The sequence below is a fragment of the Capsicum annuum genome, chromosome 12 (genome assembly GCF_002878395.1).
Source record: "Capsicum annuum cultivar UCD-10X-F1 chromosome 12, UCD10Xv1.1, whole genome shotgun sequence".
Taxonomy (NCBI): Eukaryota; Viridiplantae; Streptophyta; class Magnoliopsida; order Solanales; family Solanaceae; genus Capsicum; species Capsicum annuum.
The window spans coordinates 177,550,360-177,562,103 of record NC_061122.1 but is presented as its reverse complement, the minus strand read 5'-3'; the positions used below and the strand labels follow the sequence as shown (position 1 = coordinate 177,562,103).

At 33.9% G+C, this 11,744-nt stretch overlaps 1 pseudogene; it reads right to left on the bottom strand.

Moving 5' to 3' along the window:
- Positions 1-3,948: 3,948 nt before the first annotated feature.
- On the bottom strand, positions 3,949-6,294 carry LOC107849106 (annotated as a pseudogene).
- Between the last annotated feature and the right edge of the window lie 5,450 nt (positions 6,295-11,744).

Sequence of the window (11,744 nt, the reverse complement as noted above, 5' to 3'; positions counted from 1 at the left end):
TGAAGGAGACTCCTAATGCTGTGTCACATAATTGAATACTACTCAGTAGATTGTGTTTGAGTCCATCCATGATATATATACTTCAAAAAGTTCGCAGGAGAAGTTGAACTTCATTGAGCCGACTCAATGACGTCACCTTTGGCATTATTACCAAATCTAACTAATCCTTGTTCAATTTTCTTTGGAGAGAAAAAATTTCTTACTTTCCAGTCATGTGTCTGGAATATCTGCTGTCGATGTCCCGCATTTCTTTCCTATAGCTTTTGCGGATATGTTCCTGTAAAATAAAAAGATTAATTTTGTTTAGGTACCCAAGTGGTTTTGGGTCCTTGAGGGTTAGATTTACTTCCTTTAGATCTCCAAATCCACACACCTTTAGACTCTCGTCTACAGTTGTGTGATTTGTGCCCCTTCTTTCCACAGGTGTAGCAGACTGGTTTTTAAAAAGATATAGAGGTTTTGGCTGGCTCAAACGAGCTTAATGAGGAACTTGAGTTTGTTTTATGATAATTTGATCTTATGAAGCTTTGACTTGGTGATTTTCTAATTCTTTTTAAATGCATTTTTACATCATCAAGTTCTTCTTGAATTATGTCAGTTTTGATTTGACATGCGTTAAGTTCAACTTTCCAATTTTTGTTCCTTTTCAAACTTTTGTTTTAATCGAGATTTCTAGTTTTTCTTTTTTTGAGCAAGTTTATTGTATTCATCAATAACTTTTTGAAGCTCGTCCAAGAGTTGTTTCAAGAATGTTGCAATTATGACAATTGTAGGGTCTTACCTCACTTGATTCACATTTTTTCATGAAGCACATGTTAGCCGCTTCTGTCTCTTCTGCAGTTTCATCTTCATCACTCAATGCCCCTAATTTATTATTTCTTCTCGATGATCTTCTTCTCAATTTTGGACAATTTTGTTTAATGTGACCGGGCTTTTCACAGTAATAACAACGATCATCATTCCTTGTGAATTCATTATTTTTGATTCCTTGGGGTCTCTGCTGCATTTGTTTCAAGATCTGTCTTACTCTTCGATTTATGAGAGCTATTCGCTCATCGTTGGCCTCTTATAGAGATTTTTCTTCTCCAGTTGTTACTACAGTAAAAGCCAGTGGTTTCTTCTTTTATTCCTTTTTACCTGTTGATATAATTTCATTCATAGGCAATAAGATTGCCTCTTAATTCGTCATAGGTCATATTATGGAGATCCACGTCCTCCAGAATGGCATCTTTGGTTTTCCATGCTATTGGGAGGCTTCTAACAAGCTTTTGGAATTGTAGGCTTTGTGGATAGATCATCCCTAACGATTCCAGTTCACAGACAATTTTACTAAATCTAGCAAACATTGATTCCACACTTTCATTTTCTTCCATTTTGAAGAGATCGTACTCATTTACTAGAGCTCTGATTTTTGCCTTTTTGACTTTGGCTGCTCCTTCATAGGCTACTTCTAATTTGTCCCACATTTATTTTGTGGTTTCACATGTTGATATCTTGTTGTATTCTTATCTGCTAACTGCACAAAGGAGTAAACTTATAGATCTTGCATTAGTTTGAATCACCTTTTGTTGTTCGTTAGTGACTTTAAAATTTTTAAAGTTCTCCATATCAATACTGCTTGAATCCTTGTCCTTCTATTTTTATTTGAGTTCTGGAATGGACTTTAGTCCCTTCTTCATGACAACCCATGCTTGGAAGTCATTTGATTGAACAAAGATTTTGAATCTGTTCTTACAATAGGATTAGTGTTGTCCATTAAAGTATGGAGGTCTTGTGAAAGAGCGTCCGTCTTTAAGGAGAGCTCCTAGAATCTAATAGTTTGCCATTGGATCTTTGGTCACGTGCGGTTAAGCAATACTATTTATGATACCCGCTCTGATGTCAATTGAAAATCAAAAGGGTGGGGGTGAATTAAAATTTTCTTGAGTCGACTGGTCAGGCTTGACAGTCAACTCACGTGCAAACAGATACACTAAATAGAACAAAGTTAAGATTAACTAGGTAGATAAGTAAGTAAATAAATAAAGTAATTACATAACAATTTATCCTGGTTCGGAACTCCAATGTGGTGCCTACTTCCAGTCCCCTTGGGTTTCAAGAGTTTTCTCTGAATCCTTCAAAATAGAGCCAAAGTACAGATATACAAAAATAAGTTCTGAAGCATATGTTGATATTCAGATTTTGTGAAATAGCCTCAAATGGTATAACTAAGTTGACTCGATCTTTCTTTTGTAACTATTGTAAACAAAAGAGTACAAAGCATTATTAAGACTAAGATTGAGACATACTAAGATTTTTCGTAAAGTTGCATAGGTCTTCGAGCCTTTAATTTTCTTTTTTATATCATCCGATTGATACTGCTTCAAAAGGAAACCCAAGGGACTTCTTCTTAATCAAGCATTTGATTTGGCTCCTTGTTTGAGGGAAATACATCCATATCAGATATATCTGTATATATTAGGATGCTTGCCTTTCATCACTACCATTGATGCCGGATACGATAGGGCGTGATTTCCTTTCCATGTTGCTCTGAGATCTTGTTGATTTGCTTCCTTGTATTTTGGGATCTAAAGGAATCTTTGAGAGATCTTTTATAGATATCGTATTCAGGATTTCAAATATATATTCATGATGATCTTTCTTGCCTTGATTGTCCTTCTTGGTTTATCCTGTATATTAGCAATAAATTAGTTTGTCATTATTAAAATATATAACTTCGATATGGGAAGCTAACAAAAATAAGATATTCTTCTACTACTATCTTGTCTTTCATCATTTAGTTCTTGTTTTCCCCAACAAATTCTTTATAAATTAGTAATAAGATGTTACCAAAGGCTAATCAATTTTTAAATTTAAGGGGTATACATCGAGAAATAGATAGAATAAGTGAAGAAAGGAAATAAATGAGTAAACAAGGTTGTCCAACGTATTTTCATCATTTTATTATTGAAAAGTAAAATAAACATACACCTTAACTTATCATATTTACACAAATCCCCACCCTGACAAAGTAATTACAAAAAGTCCAACTAATTAGGTATCTTTATTGGATGTATCGGAAGCTAATTATGTATCTCGACAGACCCAAAATTGAAAAAAATATATTAGGAGCTAATTATGTATCTTTCCAAAGGAGAAAATGTATCTTTGTTGGATGTATTATGTATCTCGATAGTCCCAAAATTGAGAATTTCAGTAATTAAGCAAAATGTCAAGATTTTCTGTAATTAAATTCTAAACTATTGGGATTTATATTGTTTGCCCTTGTATGATGGGTTAAGCATGACATTGCTTTTCTTAAATATATACAAGATGGTCATTTCAGGTAAGATTTGAATATATGGCCCATTTTAGTTATAAGGTTGGAGCCCAAAAATATGGTGTACAATTTTCTTGAATTAGATTCATAAAAAGACCAAAGCAAGCACTACAGAAACTCTGCTAAAAATAAACTACTCCAATGTTATACCTGAGAGTTACAATGACATTGGATAGAGTTTTTACACTCATTAGGTTTGATTTAGTTATCTCTTCAAAGTAATATGATGTGATAAGTTGAAAAGTAGTGTAATAACATGGTTAAATTGTACAGATGGTGATGTAATAACTTCACAATGCCAATATATGATTTAAATCCTACCAGAACAACTGCTATAAACATCTCTTAGTTGTAATAAAATGATGCCCCTATAATCATCTGTCTGTCAATGTTAATGTTTCTGAACTTACATATATGCACAAAAACAAGAGTTATTGACTAGAAAATAACATTGATACAAAGTAGGCTATTGCTTTGGGCTCATCCTTCCAATTCTTGATAAATTTCTCCACTATTTAACTAGTTAAACAATAAATCTTATCAAAATATTCCAACGCCAACAAAGACAAATGATGATGTAATGACTATAAAGCTATCTGGAATGACCTTTTAGTGTCGACCTTAAAATTTTATTTAAATCTTTCAACAAAAGACGTACCACTCACAAACTGTTCATGAAGAAAAGTAAGCCAGACTGTAGTATTAGCGACCTCTTCTGGAGATACATACCTAGCCAACTAGTCATAGCGGTTTCATCCAACCGGGGAAATATTAATTGATATAAATCTTATGACCCTCTTGGACGATATTCGAGTATCCTTGACATTAGCCTGGTGTATTTATTAACTGCGAGATTTGATAGTCAGTGAACACTTTGAGTTCACCCCCTAACTCCCGTGTCCCATCTTTTACATGTTCCAAGAATATTTTCATAGCATTATCAATGTCCTCCTCTGTTAGAGAGTCCACATCATCTAGCTACTGTTTCTAGTTGGCATTCATAATTTTATAGTTGCATTAAAAAAATGCAGATGATTTGTATTTTGAAAAAAATGCCATTTGAATATTAGCTCAACTTGAAATGAATTTTAGAGAATTAATTCTGTCGCTTTCATATTATTTAGTAGCAGTGCAATCAGGACAAAACTTTGATAGAACTTGATTTTTTTTAGTTTTGCAATACAAAAATAATGCAAGGAAAATAAAAGCTCATACTTACATTCTTTTTTCTATGAATTCTTTCCAATCAAGAGGTCACACTAACAATACGAGCACTAGAAGGAGAAGGCCTCATCAAAGGAATGATCGCTTGTCATATTTTTGGTCTCAATGTAGTTGGTTTGAATGACAATTTTAGCATTTTTTATGGATTTCTCATACCAACATAACATTGAAACTAACTCCTGCATTGTTGATCTGCATACATATAATACCATATCATTAGCTGAAAGTATCCATATTTGCCAAAAATAATAGAAGAAGAAAACAAAATTGACAATGAAGAACACCAGTTAAATAATATTAGCATATTATACCAATTTTGTGAAGATAATAAGTAACATTTAGAAATATATTTTACCCATTAAAAATAAAATAATAGTAGTGTATTATAGAAATCTAATTTAACTGTGTACAATAAAAACTTACAGAGAGAATACAAATTAGAATAATACCAGTATATCTAAGTCACCATATGTTTTTTTAAATCCAATCAGAAAATGCGTCTATTGATGCATGATCGATGATATCCAGTGGATGAAATGTGACATTCAAACCTCCTTCCCGTATTACTTTCACTGCTTCTTCATCAACTCCAGTCTCGGGCGAAATAAGAACTACCGTCAAACCATGTAATGTTGGTTGGTGAGCAATCTCAAATTCAATCCCTCTATTTGCACTAGTCATAATAGCAACTGTATTAGACGACCACCATTTGAAAATCAGCCGCCATCTATTTAGTGTTACGTTAGAAAATCAACATCCTAGTGAACTGCAATTTGATTGACTGAAGAATTTATGTTGCTAAAAATATGTGAATATATTTTGACAATCTCATAACAAAAATGCACAATAATCGAAATATGTCAAAAAAGTTTTTGCATCAGCTCATCCATTTGTACTTTGAAAGGAAAGTAAATGAAATTAATGACCATTTATCTAGTAAATGAACAGTGCATGATTTATCAGAAGATTTTCATAGCTACTGATCAATACCTCACTAATTTTCCTTTCGTCTATATAAAGTGACAAGAGTTAAAAGATAGAAAATATATATTTTTTTAATTGTAGATGTGAGAGAGAGATGTTATACTAAAATCCTAGTGACTATTATTCATTTCTTGAATATTTCTCTTCATATTTTCTTTCTACGTTGCAACTTGCGGCTTTAGAGTTTCCCTTCTTATTTAGGGGGGAATGTAGTACTTTGCAGTGACTGCGAATAAATTTTTCTCAACTAAAAAATTGTTTCACGCGTAAAATTTCTAAATAAAATTCCTTTGAATTAGCATATGCTAAAAATATGAATAAATCATGCACATATTTTTTTGAGCCATTGTCCTCTCGGACAAAATACATAATTCTTAAGAAAACATATATGGATCAAAAGAATTAAGATGCATGCCTCGGGTTTGCCTATTAGTGGATCTTGACAAATACGAACATGTAAGACTAAACAAAACATGATACAAATTAAGAAATATAGAAGGTCAAAATTATTTTTATGTGTTATTGTAGATGCTTAATCTCTTGATTTATTGATCATATATTTATTTCTTTATATTTTGAACCTCTTTATTAGCGAAGTTCTGGCTCTGCCTCTTATTAATACTCACTAATTGAAATTCTGAATTCGATCCAAATGCAAAGAAGGAAAGAAAAATTTAAATGAAATGAAAAACTCAGTTTTGATGTTTGGAATAAAGAACAGTACGTAAAAAAATATCTTTCGACATCTCCTTTTTATAGATATCCATTGTTTTTCATTTTTCATTTTGGTTTACTTAACCTGCACTTTCTTCATCACCCTATATTTGTAAAGATCCTTCAGGTTAATTTTTATATTTTCGCTTATTTTCACCTTTAGAGCCTTTCCATAACTGCTCCAAGTCATTTATGACTTGTTGGAACTGACAATTCGGTTACTAGGTAGTTTGTTTAGTTTTTAAAGCCAATTCCTTGTTTTGAAGTCTTTGCTGGTTTCAAATAGCCAAAGAGTGAAAAATTCAGTCAAACAATCTCGAATGCAAATTCTGACTATTCCAGCAGCTCCAATATATCGATTTTAGGCTAGGAGGACACTTGGTTTGGGTCCCGAGGCATCTGGGCTCATTTTGACCTATTGGTCGGAAAGTTAAGAAAATAAAAATTGGGTGTGGGAACCAAATTTCATCAAAACAACCTCGGATGGAAATTTTGACTTTGCCGTCGAAACCAAACATCAAATTTGGTGTGGTTATATAGATTGTTTGCATATACGAGATTTTGGATGAATTCCGAGGGCTTGGCGGAGACTTGGAAATTTTCCAAGTCTTAGCTGTGATCTGGTGCACTTGGCGATCAAGGACCATGTATCTTGATCGCGATTTTGCAGCACCAGTAAATGGCGCGATCATGACACTTCAAGTTGAGAACGCGACTCCTTGGGCAGGCCAACAAAACAACGATCGCGGTGGGATAATATTGCGATCGCGACATCCTTTTCTGATACCTTGAATTGCAATCACGAGCAACGGGTCGTGATAGCGAGACCCAAGGACCTGGTAAGGGTATAAATACCCCATTTTAGCCCTATTTTTCTCATTCTTCACCTAATTTTTTGAGGCTAAAACCTAAAATGGAGAGATAACTTGGATTTGAGGCTTATGGGTGATCTAGGGGCTTGGCTAATATCTATTATCGTGATTCCCCTTTGATTTGTGGTAAGATTTCACCCTTTTCATAGTAAAATTTCCCATTTATTGTTTTAATATTTGAAAACCTTAGGGGCTTGATTTTAGCCCCAAATTAGCTCGAATTATATCTATTTTTGAGGGTAGTGATTTCTTGAGCATATGGGAACGTTGGGTTGGCTTTAGAAACGTGATTTTTTTTTTGTAAATGAGACCCACATGGCATTTTAGGTGATTTTTGGACTCAAAGCACAATAGTTAATATGGATATTGTTATTCTCATATTGATGTGTATAATGTGATTTTGATAGCTTGACATCTTGCGAAATCTACTCGAAAGAGAAAAATGGTAATTTAGCAAATCTTTGAGCTTTCTTCAGCGCCGAGGTAGACTAGGTTTTACCCCTTATTAGATTGAGCTAATTTAGTATGTGTAATACCCCGTATTTTTCTAGCTTAAATTTTTTCCTAGAATGTTAAGGGTGAGCTTCAAAAATGAATATATTTTATTTCATATAGACTATTCTAGATTTAGACCTTCCATTGTGTGAAAAATTGAATAAGCTTTCCATCGATACCAAATTTGCCCAATTTCGATACTCGGTGAAGGAGTAGGGCATTTTTAGCAAAGTAGTGTGCCAACTGGGTAGTCACCGCATGCGGTGAAGGATAATTTCATAATTGTCATTTTTTAGTGGACCATCGCGATATTGACGCATCACGGAGAGGTCCAATTTCCCATTTGTAATTTCCAGTAGCCCAGTGAGCCACCGCAATAGTGGCGCATCACGGTGGCCTGCCAGTTTGGAAAATGTTGTTTTTCCAGTTTCGTTTAAATATTAAAAGGGGTATTTTGGTCAATCCCCAAGGCTCCAATTCGTTCAAAACAAGGAATTAAACATATTCAAGGCACTTTATGTCTAATTTTATCCATTCTCTCTCAAAGCAAAACTCTAGAGCTCCAAAGCTTCTTCTCCAAGAAATCAAAATCCTGCATAGTTTCTCCAAGAAAGCTTAAAATTGAGGATTTACAAGACAAGATAATCAAGAACTCATCTCCAAGAACTCAAATAGGAAATCAAAATTCAAGGTTTCTTCATCTAATCATCTATCAAGATATGTGGGGTTTATGAGCAAGGATCCTCTTTTATCCTTGTACCCAAAACTAAATTTTACTTACAAATTCATATGATTTTAAATAAATATTCATGAGATTTAAATTAGGGTTTATACCCATTATTGCTAATTGCAAGATTATGAGATTTCAAGTGTTTTAGAAGATGAATTGTATGTCTATTTTCATATTTTCATGCCTATTGCAGTAATTTCTAGATTTTGAGATGAATTATCATTATTTTCATTATCAAGCATGATTATTATGATGTTTTGACATGAGTTTGATGCATGGGTTACTAAGCCCAAGTTTATATGTTGATATTTCAAGAAAGATGATGCTTTAGACATCCTATGTTAGTTAATTTACAGATTCTCAGTAAAGCTTTGATCTTTTGATCCTCAGTTTAGCTATGGAATCCACTTTACAACTTTATTAATTATTACAAAATCCAGATCAACTTTATTTACAGATTTAATTAGATAAAGGCATAATTAGTTTCAGAATAAACCCTTATGCTAGTTTTTAAAGTGGATTTCCAACAGAATGAGAATACAAATTTAAAAGGGAGTAGTATTTAGCATCGAGCAGGAAGTGTGGCATTAGCGTGCCCTTTCTTCCACAGAACTACGTAGCCAACGTAGGTACAGATTATCAGATTTTTCCCATTTCTACATGGATAATAGTTTTAGCTTGTGATTGATCATATAGATAGTAGGTTATACTCCCTGGCAAGAGTATGGCATCTCTCCCTAACGTGTGGTTTCCTCCTTAGGAGGATGAGACGTTGGACTCCTTGTTAGCTCACATGGTTTATGTTGGTTAAGAGAACCTCCTTGCTAGTTAAAGTAAAAAATTTACAGAAAAGTGTTAGAAAAACTAAGTGTTAAGGCTTACGAATTTATTTAGATTATGCTTTACAGAAAGATAACGGTTATATATTTTAACTTTCAGGTTTCAGACATAGAAGTGAGTCCTTTCTGCACTTAGACAGTATGATTTAAAATCAGAGTATTAGCACAACTTTTAGAACTAAATGTTATGACTCACTAGACTTATAAAGTATGATTTGCTTCTGATTATTTTAGATTTCAGTTTTTAGATATTCCAGCTTATGCGAGTCATTTACATTTAGGATGTATTGTTTTATAAATTATGATGATTAGATGATGTTTTACTTATGCATTTCACCCCCATATACTCAGTACATCCTCAAAGTACTAACCTACATATACGTCTATGTGCTGCATTATCTCATAATATTGGTTCAGGTACTCAGTATCAACAGCGTGAGTTGTTCGAGCATCTCCATCTACATCCGACAGCTGGTGAGTCCTCATAGTTTGAGGACTTATTCATTTAGATTTTGCAGCTTATCAGTTTATATAATTTAGTATTCTTTTTAGACAGTTTGAGTTAGCTGGGGTTTGTCCCAGTGACTCTCTAGTTATTAGTAGTAGAGACTTGTCAGTCTGCTAGTTTTGATTCATCTTATCTAGTCTTGAGATTTTAGGCATTGTTTCAGATATTATATTCAGACAGTTTTCTGTATTTAGTAAGACTTCTATGTCTATATTTCCTTTATTACGTGATTCAGATTTAGTAACAGGAATATAAGTTAGCTTAAGGCTACTCGTAGTCTTAAGCGCCATGTGATGTCTCAGGTTCAGATTTTAGGGCATTACAAACTTGGTATCAGAGCCTAAGATTTATAAGAGTCCCAGGGAGTCAGAAAAGCCGCGTTACGTAGAGTCTTGATCATGGGTGTGAAGTGCGCTACATTTATGAGAAAGAGGCTATGAGATATTTTTAGGAAATCATCTCTTTCTTTCATGATCTATCGTGCTTATAGTATTTCTACCTGCTTTTAACTCATGCTCTTACGTGACAGTTGAATATGCCTCCTCATCGAGCTAACGCCCATTGAAATAATAACTAGCCACCCCCGCCCGCCGATCTTCTAAATGAGAATGTATCCCATGTTGAATTTAGGGTGCCTTTTAGGCATTAGCCCAGGCAGTGACCGTTAATGTTCAGGGCAACCATCAGAACTGGCTATAGTCCTACTTCAGCAGAATGGGGATTTAGCAGCAGCTAGAATCAGAAACTTTATGAGGATGAATCCTCCAAAATTCTTTTGGTCAAAAGCAGGTGAGGACCCACAACTTTATTTAGATAAGGTGAAGATGGTCATCCAGATTATGCATATTTTTGAGAAGGAGAGTGGAGAGTTAGCATCCTATAGATTGAAGGATGCAGCTGTTTTTACGGAAATTTTGACTTTTGAGAGAGAGTCACCACTTAATTTTGAAAAGGAATTAAGAAACCTTTAGAGAGTTACTTAAAACGATTCAAAATAGGAAAATCATTTTATGTTAGAGATTCTGAGTAAGTGGTTCCTCTTAACATTTTAGAAAGGTGTTAGGCACATAAAACGTCCACTAACTTGCGGTTATTCAGACTATTTGAAAATATCTTTTGATTAAATTCTGAAAAGATTAATTTGTTGAAATAGTGATTTGATTTTTTAAAGACGTGTAAAATAGATTTAGGCGACTTAGTAGGGATTTTAACTAATTCTAAACAAAATTAATGAACAAATAAACACATAAAAGGGGAAGGGAGGAGAAATTAAAGGATTTAGACCATTGGGCCCAAATCAACGAGACCTGTCCTAGTCTAGTTGGGCTTCCGACCCATTTCACCTATCCTAAACTATTTTTTGGGTCTTTGGCTCGAGTCTTGCTCCACCTTTATTAGATACAACTTTGGCTTCGTGGCTCAAAATACATGAATAATCCCATAAATAAAATAAATAAGATAGATAAAGACGACAAGTAAAAAATATGAGCGAATGAACAAAAGGGAGACTTTTTAGTCCCTTTGTCGCTTCGAAGATGGGATTTTAACCCATTCCTCCTCTCTTGAATCCTTGTATTCGTATGCATTGGAACCTTGGACTCACTTCCAGACTTGATTCAATGGATGGGCCTGATTGGCCCATTAGGGAATGCAAAGAGCCCATTTGGACTCCAACGAATTGTCATGCAAAAGAATAAAACAAACAAAATTAATGGACACCCAAAATACGAATTGCTACATGGAGAAATAGTATAACAAATTTATAAACAAAAAGTCAACTGTAGTGTACTCAAACGAACTGTAATACAATAATTCAAATAGGTCAGAGTCATGCAATATAATAGCACACAACACACTCCATCAGAATAAAATTGAAACCAAGAGCATCACAATATCACAACTTTTCCAAGAAAGAATGAAGCATTGCTTTTGCAAAGAAAATTATAAATGAACTAAACTAAACATGTTACAAAGCTACGCTGTTTATCGAACAAACTACAATTTAGTTAGATTGAGCCGGGGGGAATACGTTCGTCCAAGTTAGATTGAACAAAAATTA